This window comes from Megascapheus bottae, chromosome X, assembly GCF_031878675.1.
Source record: "Megascapheus bottae isolate mThoBot1 chromosome X, mThoBot2.hap1, whole genome shotgun sequence".
NCBI lineage: Eukaryota > Metazoa > Chordata > Mammalia > Rodentia > Geomyidae > Megascapheus > Megascapheus bottae.
In genome coordinates this window covers 78,486,335-78,500,522 of record NC_143547.1, presented here as the reverse complement: position 1 = coordinate 78,500,522, position 14,188 = coordinate 78,486,335, and the positions used below count along the sequence as shown (strand labels likewise).

The following is a 14,188-nucleotide window of genomic DNA, read 5'->3' as shown; positions in this document are numbered from 1 at the left end:
CCACTCATCTTGTTTTTCCTCTTCCCTTCCCTATTTCAAATAAATAAAATTATATACAATACACCAGGTACCAAAATCAGATAGAGTAACAATAAGAGGCAAACCATAAGGGGAAAAAAGAGAAAAAATAAATAACTTCACATAGTGCATTAAGAACAACAATCACAAAGATAAACATCTTATTTCCATATCCTGGAGTTCATTTCGCTTAGCCTCATCCTATACAGCCAAATGTATATAATTTTTGAGCTATGTGTCCTCTGTAAAGAAAATCTTAGATGTATACTAATTATAACAAATAAGGAAAACCATGGGGCCTAGGTTTCCTTTCCTTGAGTCTGGCTTACTTCGTTTAATAAGACTTTTTCCATTTCCTATGAATGGGCAGCTTCATTTCCTTACGAATGGGCAGATGTCATTCTTTCTGAGAGCAGCGTAGAATTCCCTTGTGTATATATACCACAGCTTCTTCATCCATTCATCCATCTACTAAGTGGCATCTAGGTTGGTTCTATATCTTAGCTACAGTAAATAATGCTTCAGTGAACATTGTTGTCCTAGTAGCTTTTATCATAAAAGGGTGTTGGATCTTATCAAATACTTTTTCTGAATCTATGGAACTCTTGGAACTTCTGCATCAGGTTCTGAAGTGCTGAGATTAAAGATATATACTACCATAGTCACTTAAAGTACATATCTTAAACATTTTATCCTTATTTATATGGATTTCAGCTCTGCTACTTAGTAGATATAACTTCTGTGAATCAGTTTCCCCAATAACAAAATAGATTTTTATGGGAATAATGATAGTATACATAAAGAACTTAGAATAATGACTAATATGATACAAACACTCGTGCTACTTGCTCTATTAGAGTAGCAGCTATATTTTTGTTGATATTACTAATCGTTTTGCCTGTGGCAATAAAGACTCTTTAAAATGAAATCTACTTGGGAAAGGACTTCAGCTCCAAACTAGGTAATGCTAAGTTCAGTCACAGAAATGTTATGAGAACAATTAGTAGCTCGATAATAATCTCCAGAGTAAATGTAAAAAAATCTAAAACTTTAAGAGTAGATTTTGTTGTATTAAAAATTAGTCTACAGGCATGTGTCCCATCATGTATGGGGCCCTTGGTTCTTTCCTTTCCTGAGTGTATGTGCTCACCACTCTCCAGAACAGTCGCTATTTTGCATGCGTAGGGTAGAGAGAACAGGACCAAATGCATTTCCACAGTGCCTACCACTGTGTTCTGTTTACAGTGAGAATTTAAATGTTGGTGATTTCTATAAAGCTGACTAAGCTTTATTTTATAGAAAATATCTGATAGTAATCACATTTGATCAACCATAATCTTTACATGATATCCATGTGTGCAAAAAGGTGTACCAAGTAGTGAATACACTGAATAACAATTGAAATATAGGCCATGCATTTATATATATGTTAACTTATATATAGTTAACTTATCTGCAAATCGTAATATGCTGAGGAATCCAATGACTATAAGTTATATGGAGTCTGACACTGGAAAGTGTGTGACTGAAAGGACACAGCAATGAGATCCTCTGACCGCTCTGCATGTTTTCCTGTCACCGGAACTCTACACAGGTCATTTCACCTCTGGGCAATATTTTCCTGACTCAGAAAAGGAATGTGTTCACTTTGGTCTTAAAGATCTCCCTACCCTGGCTCCCATGCTAGTGGTAAGATGCAGGGCCTTGCAATGCACAAATTAGGCAAAAGTTACATCCCAGCTCTTCCACTGATCTTTAAATAAGAAAGGTTATTTATTACAGAGTAGACCAAAGCATTATATTAGAGCCACTGAAATCTAGCTAGAAAAAAATCTTCTGTGTAGTCGCAACAATAATAATGATCATCACTCACTTCATGGATACAGGGACTTGTAAAATCCATTTTTAGCTCTTATATTTTTTAAGATAATCTGTGCTAGTTCAAGCAGACTATGCCCAAATCTGTAGCTTTTCTAAATATTTTTATCACAGATGAAAGTGGCCAAAAATATATTATGCACCCCAAAACAAAAAAATCTTGATTTTACTTTTAAATTCTCAGTATTGTTTAAAATAATTATGTGATTACTGCATCCCTGAGCTTTTGAACAAATTACAGTAGAAGTTGGAATGTATGTTTGTAAAGAGTAAAAAAAAATTAGTCTACAGGATCTTTAAAAATCTTTCAAAACACATTTTTCAAGACAAATATAAATTTGAAATGGGCAAATTAGTAATGAAATGTAGAACAATGATCTTGAATAAATATTGGAATGTAATTTGTAATGAAATGTAAAATAAAGCAATTGCTAGTAAAAATCCTCCCTGCCCTAGCAGATTGCAGTAGATTAGATTCTCTATGAAGAAGGTAGTTATATACCATGCCACCTTTTTGGTAAACAATGTATTTTATCGACATTGTTAATGTCCATGTCCTTCAATCCACTTATTCTATACTTAGAAAAGTATCATTAAAGCAGTGCTCACGCAGTTGAGCAAAGATGCAAATATAAGGCTGTTTGCAGCCATCTTATATTTTCTAAAATATAGACAAAAAACTTCTCTTGAATACTTGTTTGTTAAACATGTCATTAGAAATATGATGTAAAAATCAATGTTAATAAATGTTTTAATAAAAAAGCTTAAATAGCCATCAAGTCCTCTATACTGCTAAGAATATGTATACTGTTTTCCTAATAGGCAACCTCACAGTTCCGTTTCTCTGCTTTAGTAACTAAAACAAATGCTTTCTGTTTTCCAAGTTGCCTATTGTTTCATAAATAAATTGCTAAAAATTTTCAAACATTCTCTTGTTTTCATCAGAGGAGTTACCAGAGGTGTTATGATACCATATAAATGTCAAGAGGTGATTAAAAGGAATCGCTTTCAGTGCTTAATTAGTGCTCCCTCTCATTTCTAACCTATTTCCCCTACCCTCTATGTCTTCTTTTCCAAACAAAGTTTTCTCTTTAATGACTTGTATTTCTCTCAAATTCTGACTGTCCTTTATCTTACACCTGAAGGACTTAGTCTTTTTCAATCTCCTTCATTACTACATAGAAGCAGAAGAAAATCCTGGAGGTTATATGTAAAGGTACATATCTCTGGGAAAACAAACAAGCAATTTGCCTATTAGTAGGAAGTGATAGCCAATGACCGATTAGATGATATTTTGAAATAAAAACTCAGTATTATCCTCTAGGGAAGAAATAAATAGAATGGTTTATATAGTTTTTGAAATGCTCAATTAATTTTCTTTAGCAACTTTTCCCTAATTATAGATTAGCCATTCAGAATAAACATAACAGTACTTTATCTTGGATATTTGTCCTTGAGAAACTAGCAATCAGTAAGGCAGATGATGAAGCTATAAATCTATGGAATAGCTTTGCCAAATATCAGTTCTTCTCATTATGGTGCTGAAATGAGTTCTTTTACAGGACTCTACTGAATATGTCTCACAGTCCTCATTTTTCAGTGGCTTAATCTATATGTGACTTGTCTTAATTTTCCTCCCTCAAGGATAGGCCATAAATAACATAGCAGAAAAGGACAAAAATTAAGAATTGGGAAAAAAACATTGGGATCGATTTTATTTCAAATATTTCAGTTTGTGTACTTGTAAATCAATGCATTTGCAATTCTTTCTAGCCATTGTGTGTATATCTGTATACACACAATGACAGAAGGAGGGAAGGAGAGAGGGAGGGAGGGAGGGAAGAGAGAAGAAAAGAGAGGGGGGAGGGAGGGAGAGAGAGAGAGGGAATAAAAGAATAGAAATAAAAATCACCTCCTGGCTATATTGTCACTGCTTTTCTTTGTACATATTATAACGTAAAGAAAAATACCATATATTGTTACCACGTCTACCAATGAGATCTGAGTAATTTCAATAGATTATATAATATTTGACACCTATGGACATAGTAGATAAGATGCAAAGAGATAAAGTTAAAATAGTATTACAATCCTTCTGTCTAATCAAAATGAAGACATCCTAACCCTTATGATGAAATACACAGATAATTTGATTTAAGCTTCAACAGTCAAAGCCAGGCACCACTGGTTCAGCCTATAATCCTAGCTACTCAGAAGGTTGAGATCTGAGGACCATGGTTTGAAGCTGTCCTGGACAGCCAAATCTGAGAAACTCTTATTTTCAATTAGCCAGCAAAAGTTGGAAGTGGAAGCATGGCTTAAATGGTAGAATGCCAACGTTGAGCAAAAATGTAAGCAAGAGCTCTAGGTTTCATACCAATAAAGCACATTCATCATTGCAGAGGTTCACTAATCAAACCCATGCAAAACTAGCCAAATATCCTAAATTCTCAGTTCTTTAAAACTGTACTACCACTTAATATTTTATTCCACAAGTTAGCTTTTTTCAACTTGCTGGAAGTCATACAAATCTGAAGTAGAAAGTTCAAAGTTTTCCTATCAGCTGTTCCATGTGTCTTTTTTGTGTATATTTTATTTTTACGTTTTCTTCATCATATGATGCATAATTTATTTTAAATTTAATTTTATTTTCAAGGTGATATACAGAGATGTTATAGTTACACCTGTAAGGTAATGACCATATTTCTGATGAACATTATTACCCATTTCCTTTTCCCCCACTTTCCATCCCCCTTGCCCCCCAAGTTGTAAAGTTCATTTCCAACATATTGTCTTGTGAGTATCTCCATTGCATTGGTTTTCCTTTTGTCCTTTGTCTCACCATTTTGCTGTTCCCCTTCCGTTCCCCAATATAGATAAATGTCTGTACAAGACACTAGAAATAAAATGAAATACACTAACAACCAAGGGTAAACCAAAGACAAAAAAAGAAAGAAAATAATTTCACAGAGTAAATTAAAAACAACAAATAAAACCTCTTGTTTCGGTATCATGGAGTTCATTTCCTATAAGCCATATCCAGGCCATGAATTTATCCATCAATACACTTTAAAAGAGGAAGTTAAAGTTTCACAAATTCTTGTTTGCATTCCTGACTTCTCTGTACATTTTATAACAATGATTCATTTTGAGCTTACAAAATAACTGATGTTCCTCAATTCCCCCCAAGGGAATTATGTCCTAATTCTACCACAATAATTGTACTGGAATTGAAATTGATATTTTGTCTGTCATTTCCCATTTAACTTACTGGTTATTAATATGAAAAATCTACTCAGCATTTATAGTATACCTTATAATTTTAATATGAATGCTGAATAAATAATTGAAGGCACTATAAAGACAGTATGAGTGTAAGTAAATGAAATTTCATCTGGATGCTTTATTCACTAAAAATATTGTTTTGCTATAATGTGACACATTAGGAAAGATTGCCAAAGTATTTTATTCCTCCACCATCATCTTAACACCCACATAAATCAGCAATTTACAATACCTTAATGCCAGGAAATTTCAGTTAAAAACAGTAATTTTCAAAGACTTAAAAATCACAGATAAAAATAAATCAGATCCTCTAAAATCAGAAACAAGACAATCACGTTGTCACTAGTGACTTCCAGTCCACATAGAAGACCTAATCAGAGCAATGAAGGAAGAGAAAGGAAGAAAAGCCATTCAAAAGTGAAAGAAGGAAATGGAAGTGGGGCTGTGGCTCAAGGGGTAGGCCAGTAGCCTTGAGCTGAAGAGCTCAGAGACAATGCCCAGGCCCAGAGTTCAAGCCTTATGACTCATTAAAAACAAAAAAGAAATGAAATTGTGTCTATTTACAGATGACATTATGACATTATCTTCTATATTTAAAAATCCTAGACTCTACAACAATATGTTTGTTGTCTCAACATATACACAATGAACTATCTGGAAAATAAGTACTTAAAACAATCTCATTTCTAGCAAAAATTACAAAATAACTAGGAAGAAACTCAATCAAGGTAGTCAAACAGCTAAACACCAAATCTATTAAAAGCAGTGATGAAAGAAGTTGAAGAAGACACAAAAAGATGTCATTTTCATAAATAGGAAGAATTATTGGTATTAAGATGAACATGCAGTTATATAAATCAAGTAATGAGCACATTTCTTTCTGAACAATGTCATCCTTCCCTCACTCTTTCAGTTTTTTCTTCCCATCACCACCCACAAGTTATAAATGTAACTGTAAACCCTCTGGACATCACCTTTACCATAACAATAAAATACCTAAGAAAAATGAACATATCACTTAAGTCATCTATAGAGTCAATGCAATATCTGTGAATATTCCAGTGACATTTTTCACAGAAAAAGGAAAAAAATATCCTAAACGTCACCAGTTCCACAGAAAAATCCAAATAGCCACAACACCAGAACAAAGCTGAAGGCAACACGGACATCAAACTACAGTGTAAAAACGTAACAATAAAATGACAGAGAGCCTGGTACTGGTGGTTTACATCTGTAATAATAAAATGACAAAGAGCCAGGTACTGGTGGTTTACATCTATAATCCTAGCTATGCAGGTGGCTGAGATCTGAGGATTGTGGTTTGAAGACAGCCTGCCAAAAAAAAAGTCTGTGAGACTTTTCTCCAACTGACCAGCAAAAAAAGCCAGAAGTGGAGTGTAGAGAAACAGCATTGGGCACAAAAGGCAAGCAGCAACACACAACCACCATATGTGTGTGTGTGTGTGTGTGTGTGTGTGTGTGTGTGTGTGTTTATCTCTATACCTCTATATCTATTTATCTGTTATTTCTCTCTCCAGAGATAAAATATCTGGAGAATTGGAGGGGCATGTTTATAATTATGGAAGTGTGAGGGGATTAGAGTAGGTCATGCTTAAGGAGAATGGTAGAGTGTAAACAATATCGATATACATTGTATCTGTAAATAAAGATGGCCAAACAACCCTTACTGAAAGCTGATGAATTATATGAGGTAAGAGTATGGGGAAAAGGAGGATTCTTGACACGGTCAATTTAATTAAAGTACTATATATTAATGTGTGAAATATCACAGGGCAACTGCTTTGAACAATTAACATACTCTTTTAAACCATGCATTACAGGAATTTAAATAGGGCCTGTTCAAGCTATGGGAACTAGTGGGAGCCAAGAGAATAACTGGGGAGGGTGAATGTGGTCAAAATACTTCTTTTATATGTATGAAAATGAAGCTTTCTGAAATTGGTTTAAAAAAAGAAAGGATGAAATGTGATAGAAGAACAGTATGATCCATGTATATTGTACAGAACTCTATTGTACAAATAATTGATACTCCTCAACTTTAGACAAAACAACTTTTTCTGAATGGTAAATGGTAACATTGGAAAAATCCCACAATTACAAACATGTCTTCTATGGCTTTGACTTTGTCAAAATGGGTTATAAAAGGCTAAAAAGAATGAAGTTATAAGGAAGTGTATATGAGATAGGATACTACTAAATAGGATGTTAGTAGGATATTACTAAATCTGTTTTATATCTATATTGAAACAATATATCTGTTTGTGAAAGAAAATAAAATTCAGCTGCAGATATGTACTGAGACGTAAGCCTGAGCTAACATAATAGAAAAAACACTTTGTGTACATGCGTGAAAAAAGATCAGGAAGAGGAGAGGAAAAATGAAGGAGAGTGTTAGAGATGGTGAGTCCTATTTTACACTATTTTACACAGGATTTTGAAGGAAGGCATAGACAAAAAACTTCTTAATTTTACAAAGGACAAAATTTATGATGTCCAATAAAGTTTTGGTCATAATGATCAACTATAGCTAATATAAATAATAAAAATATGTTTGATTTATTATAATAGAATATTATGACCATAAGATCTGAAAAGCTTCTCAAGATTTAGGTAAAAAGAAGTTCTCTTTTTTAGAGAAATCGCACTTAGAAACAAAGCTATTCTCACTATACATATCTAATAGAGCTGAGAGAGTATTGGGAGAAAACACTTAGGTCACAAATGTGTCCCCACTAGGCCAATCAACACAAACAGCCTACTCGGTCTTTAAAAATATTTATATTTTTATTTTGTAGATATCCCTAGAATTGCCAACTATGGCCTTAAGACTGGCTTTACATAGTAACTGCTGATATTGCTAATGTGAGTCTACCAGCCCTCTAAAACAAAGAAAGGGTTAATATTTCCTTTTTCATAATGATTTGTGTAGATTTCTTCATGTAAATAAAATCTCAACCTTTTTTTTTGTTCTCTGGATATACCAGAAACAATCTTGATCTGTGCCTTTTTGTTATAGATTATATTCTTATTCTTTTACCCTCATATTTTTTTATTTTGTTGTTAAGTTTTTTTCATATATTTTTATTGTAATTAGTAGAAGGGTTACATGTTATTTGCCAAATAGATGGTGCATTAATTTCCATACTTTGATACCCTTTCACATGTCTTGGTCCCCATTCCCCTTCCCCACACCCACACCCCTCATCTTGTTTTCCCCCTTCCCTATCCAATTTCAAATAACCAAATACAAATATATCTGATATATCAGGTAACAAAGTGAGATACTGTAACAATATGAGATAACCAAGGGACAGCAAAAGAGATGAGAGATAACATAGTACCTTAAGAACAACAATCATTCATTATATGGCTTATGTTTCTATATCCTAGAGATCCTTTCATTTAGCGTCCTACTATATGGCCTTTTGTATCAAGGTTTTGCTCTATTGCAAATCTCTGCTAGGAGAGCCCAAGGTTTCTACTGATTATGACAAATGATACCCTCATATTTTTTAACATCACTTAATTTACAAGAAAGATTCATTTAAAATGTCTGTGTATAGAGACACTATACATTGGTCACAATCATCCCCTCCATCTTTGTCCAATAACCCTCTTTCCCCTATCCATAACCAAACCAGCCTCATCAGGTTCCATTGTGCCATTTTCATACATGTACATGAAATATTTGGACCCCATTTTCATTAAACTCTGTTCTGTCCCATTCCTCCGTGGCTGACATCCAAGATGGGACCTGTTTTACCTTTATGTAAATTATGTAAATTATTATGTAAATTATTTCTAAGCCAGGCTCGGTGGCTCATACTGTAATCCTAGCTACTCAGGAGACTGAGGATCAAGGTTCAAAGGCAGCCCTGGCAGAAAAGGACCTGAGACTCTTATCTGCAATTAACCTCTAGAAAATGGGAAGTGGGGCTTGGCTCAAGGGTAGGGTGGTAGCCTTGAGCTGAAGAGCTCAAGAACAGTGCCCAGACCAAGGGGTAGGGTAGTAGTATTGAGCTAAATAGCTCATGGACAGTGCCCAGGCTGAGTTCAAGCCTCATAAGCCACAAAAAGTATTTCTAGCAGGATGCCTCCTGAGTAAAGATCATGAGTCATGATCCAGATCACGATCTGGATCATGGCTCATGATCAAAGAGTGTCCTGTTGGGAGACTCCATGGTATTCTCTTTTTTTTGCCAGTCCTGGGCTTCAGCTCAGGGCCTGAGCACTGTGCTTGGACTTTCTCAAGGCTAGAGCTCTACCACTTGAGCCTCAGCACCACTTCTGGCTTTTTTCTATGTATGTGGTACCGAGGAATCGAACCCGGGCCTTCGTGCATGCTAGGCAAGCACTTTAACCACTAGGCCAAACTCCCGGCCTCCATGGTATTTTTATACCCAATTAGTCACCAAAAAGCTGGAGGGTAGGGCTATAGCTAAACCGGTAGAAGGGCAGCTTTGAGCAAAATAGCTCAAGGACAACATACAGGCCCTGAGCTGAAGCAAAATCGTCATATACAATATTTTAACCAGATTCACTTCCACACTTCTAACCATTCTGCTAAACTAGATCTCACTCTCTACACACATCCACACACACACACACACGTAGTCTTCTTTCCTTCTCCAACAGGGCGAAGTGCTAAGGGAGAAATTCGTCTATTCCTCTCACCTCCTATTCCTCCACGTCTGGTTCACTGTACAGCCGTCGATTGGGCAGTCACACCCAGGAGACTCATCTCATGTCACCCCTCCCCACTCGCCCCCTTCTCCCTTCCCTTCCCTCTCCCTCCACACCGTCACAGAGCACACTGAAACACATATTACATCATCATCACACAGAGCGTTTATTTTCATCACCCTGTGTCCCATTTAGAAAGGAAGAGGGTAGACCAATTGTGCAGGGATCGAGAGATGTCCCAGGTGATGAGAAGGGATGTCCCTGGCCTTGTTTTCACTGCAACTACATCTTCACTGCCCCTCTTCCTTTCTTGGGTCTTGCTGGTAACTTATTTGTTCTTCATCCCACGCCGGCCACGGCGCTTGAGACCTCTCCGGGCTGATCTCCGGAACTAGAAGAAAAACAGGAAATTTTTAGGAAGTCATTGGATGGAGAGAAGAGAGTGGAGAAGAAATGGGAACACAGAATTCAGTAGAAAAGTGAAAGCTGGGAACATTCTTTGCCAGGGGAGGGTAGGGAGGATCTTGGGGAAGAAGTCAAGGGGAAAAAAAGAGGACCTAGGGTAGATCACCTCACCTTTCCTTTCCCAGATCTTAGTGTCATGCTGTGCTTTCTACCGCGTTTGTTTGATCGCCTTCGATGGAGTGAGCTCTCCTGTTGGGCATTAGTGGCAGACTTGCTCCGTGTGATCATTGCCATACTTTCTTCTTCGCAGTCTTGAGCCGTCTGAATGCCAGGCCGCAGGACACCGAAATTTATACCCATCATGACGGGGTGGCCACGCCCTTAGTTATTGTCAGGTCAGCAAGTCACTTCTGGCCAGCCAATCACCAACCAGGGATGGGCTAACACATCACAAAGCACTATACTGGCTCCTGTGGGGGATGGGAGTGAAGGAAGTGTAAAGGGGTAGGAAAGTGACCTTTTGGGAAGAGGAAATCAAAAATTTCAAGTTGGAGAAACAGAGATTTGTGATTTAACATCTCCCCACTATCACAGAGAACATAGAAACACATATAGGTGGGTTTATTTTCCATAATCCATGTACCCTTGGAAAAGGAAGAGGGTGACCCAGTTGCTACTGGCCAGAGATCTAGAGCTGTTGCTAATGATTAAGTTACATTCTGGCCTTGTCCTTCCTTGAACTAGATCTTCATTGGACCTGTTCCATTCTTGGGTCTGGTGGCAGCTTATTTGTTCCTTATTCCCTACCGGCCATGTTTACTGACACCATTCTGGGCTAATTTCCAGACATGGAAGGACAAAAGGAAGTTCTTAAAAAGGCATTGGATCGAGAGAGGTGGGTAGAGGGGAGATAGAAGCGGAGAATTCACAGGAGGAGTAAGCTTTGAGAACATTTTATGCCAGGAGATGTCAAGGGGGCTCTAGAGTAAGAAGTCTGTGGGCCCAGTGGGAGGACCTGGGGTGGATTGCCACACCATTCCTTTCCATCTGGGTCTGGACAGAGCCTTTCTGTTCTTTCTACCATAGTTTTTCAAAAGCCCTCCACAGAGTGAGGTCTTCTTGTTGGCTGCCCTCCTCCATGTAATCATGGTTCTAGCCATAGCTTCGTTTTCTCGGTCTGGAGAATTCTGACTGCTAGGCCTCAGTACATTCAAATATATCCCCATTGTGACAGAGTGGCCATGTTCTTAATCATTGTTCTGTTAGGAAGCCAACTCTCAGGTAGCCTATCCCTGACCAGGGGGGAACTAAGACATCACAAAGCCCCTTCCTGGCTCCTGTGGAACATGGGGATCAGGGGGTGTAGGATGGAAGGTACTGGAAGGTGAAACCAAGAATGTCTAGTTTGAGAATGTGAACTTTGCTTTTTTATTTTTAAAATTTATAGTATGTTTAGTTAGTTATACAGGCATTTCAGTTCACCATGTCAGTTTATGAGTACAAGATATCTTAATCAATGTCACCCCTCCTATCATTCTCCATTTTCCAATCCCCATCCATACCATCAAGTCACACTGTTGACTATAACTCTATTTGACCTCCATTCATCTATGCTTCTCTTTGACCTTCAGAAGACAATGTTTCTTAATCAGTATCATCCCTACTGTTATTCTCCCTCAACCCTCCTTACCTTATTTCTTCCCTCAATAAGCTTCATTGTTCCACTTTCACATACATAGATTAAGTACTTTGACCATATTCATCCTCTCTGTTCTCCTTCATAGCTCTCACTACTAACCACACTTCAGAGAAGACCAGCTTTACAACCCAATTTTTTTATTCCGGAATAAAATTTCCTTTGTTCTTCTCTATGATTTTGCCTGACTTTGTCAGATGGGGCATAGAAACCTTGAAAGAGCAAGTATAGAAAATTATGTAAGGGGTAGGATGATTGAAGAATAGATCAGAGACTTTTTGCCCTGAGGTTAGTCTAATTTCCAGAAGGCCCTTAAAGAAGGTGGTTTATGCTGGCTCAGGCTGAGGTTTAAGCCAACAATGTATAGTTTGAAGGGAAAAATAAAATCATAATTCATATTGATTGATAAACATTTTGTTTTAAATGACAGGTGAGAAGACATTAAGGTAATCATTTATAAGGCAAAGAATGACTATGAGAATATCTGCATCTTTGTAAGTGATAAGGTCATATGATTCTTATCTAAACCACATGGAAAAGGAAGTTGTATCTTGTAAGATAAGAGTAAGAGTACTTTTAGAAAGAGAAAACTCTTTTCCAGGAATACAAGGCTCAGAGTTTTGTCTAATGTGTTTCATTAAACATCAAAGAATTAAGTTGGGTGTTACTGTATCATACTTGCAATCTGCTCTTTTCAGGAAGCTGAGATCTGAGGATCATAGTTTCAAGCCAGCCCAGGCTCCCTGTGAGATTCTAATCTCCAGTTATCTACCAAAAGATTAAAAGGGAGATGTGGCTCAAGTGGTACAAGCTGCAGCCTTGGGCAACAAAGGTAAGAACACTGTCAAGGCCGTAAATTGAAGCCTGAGTAGCAACACCAAAAAGGCAAGAAATTAGCCAGGCATGGTGGCTCATGCATGTAATCCAAGCTACTTAGGAGGCAGACATCTGATGATAAAGGTACAAAGACAACCCGGGCACAAATGAACCTGGGACTCTTTTTCTTTCCATATATTTTTAATTGTAATTAATAGAAGGGTTACATTATATTCACCAGCTAGAAGGTGCATTACTTCACAAACACTGATATAAATTCTCATGTCTTGATCACCATTTCTCTCCCCCCATGCCTGTCCCTGATATTGTTTTCCACTCTTCCCTATCCAATTTCAAATAACAAAATACGCATATACACAATATATCAAATAACAATGTGAAATACTGTAAAAATATGACATAGCTTTGGATTCCAATTCATTTAATTCTGATTGATTTTAATAATTTGCTTTCTTCTACTGGGGTTAGGTTTGGTTTGTTGCTTTTTTTCCAAGAGCTTACGATGCCACATTAAATTGTTGGTTTGCGATTTTTCCAATTTGTTATTGTAGGCACTCAGAGCTATAAATTTTTCTCTGAGTATTGCCTTTGCTGTGTCCCAAAGGAGCTGGTATTTTGCTTGCTCCTTTTTGTTAAATTTCAGAAAACGTTGAATTTCTGATCTGATCTCCTCGATAACTTACAGGGTTTTCTTTGGAAAAGATTGTTGTTCAGTTCCAATTTGATGCCCCTGTGGTCTGAGAGAATACAGGGAATAATTTCAGTGTTTCTGAATCTGCACAGATTTGTTTTATGCCCTAAAATGTGGTCTATTTTGGAAAATGTTCCATATGTTGCTGAAAAAACGCATATTCTGATGTTGCTGGGTGGAATAATCTGCACATGTCTGTTAGATCAAGTTGGTCTATAAACATTGTTCAATTCTGAGTTTTCTCTGTTGAAATTTTGCCTGATGGATCTGTCCATAGGTGAGAGTGGGGTGTTAAAATCATCAACAATCACTGTGTATCAATCTATGTGTGGTTTTAGTGAAAGTAAAGTTTGCTTGATGAAGTTCGGTGCTCCAGGATTAGGTGTGTAGATATTTAGCATGCATATGTCCTCCTGGAAGAGAGATCCCTTTATTACTCTGTAATAACCTTCTTTGTCTTTTCTCACTAATTTTAGTTTGAAATCTATTTTACCTGATATGAGGAAGCCAACTCCAGCTTGTTTATGGGGGCCATTAGCTTAATAAATTTTATTCCACCCTCTGACTTTCAAAAAATATTTGGATTTTGGGCAAGATGTTTCACTTGAAGACAGCAGAACAATGGATCTTGCTTTTTGATGCAACTAGACAGTCTCTGCTCTTTAATTGGAGAA

The 14,188-nt window shown here is 36.8% G+C and overlaps 1 long non-coding RNA gene across 1 annotated transcript; it reads right to left on the bottom strand.

The window, feature by feature from the left end:
• Positions 1–10,027: 10,027 nt before the first annotated feature.
• On the bottom strand, positions 10,028–10,657 carry LOC150041390 (uncharacterized). Its single transcript, XR_016533808.1, has 2 exons — positions 10,462–10,657; positions 10,028–10,276 (listed from the first exon to the last, which is right to left on the bottom strand). It is a non-coding gene; the product is annotated as an uncharacterized LOC150041390 (long non-coding RNA).
• Positions 10,658–14,188: the final 3,531 nt, after the last annotated feature.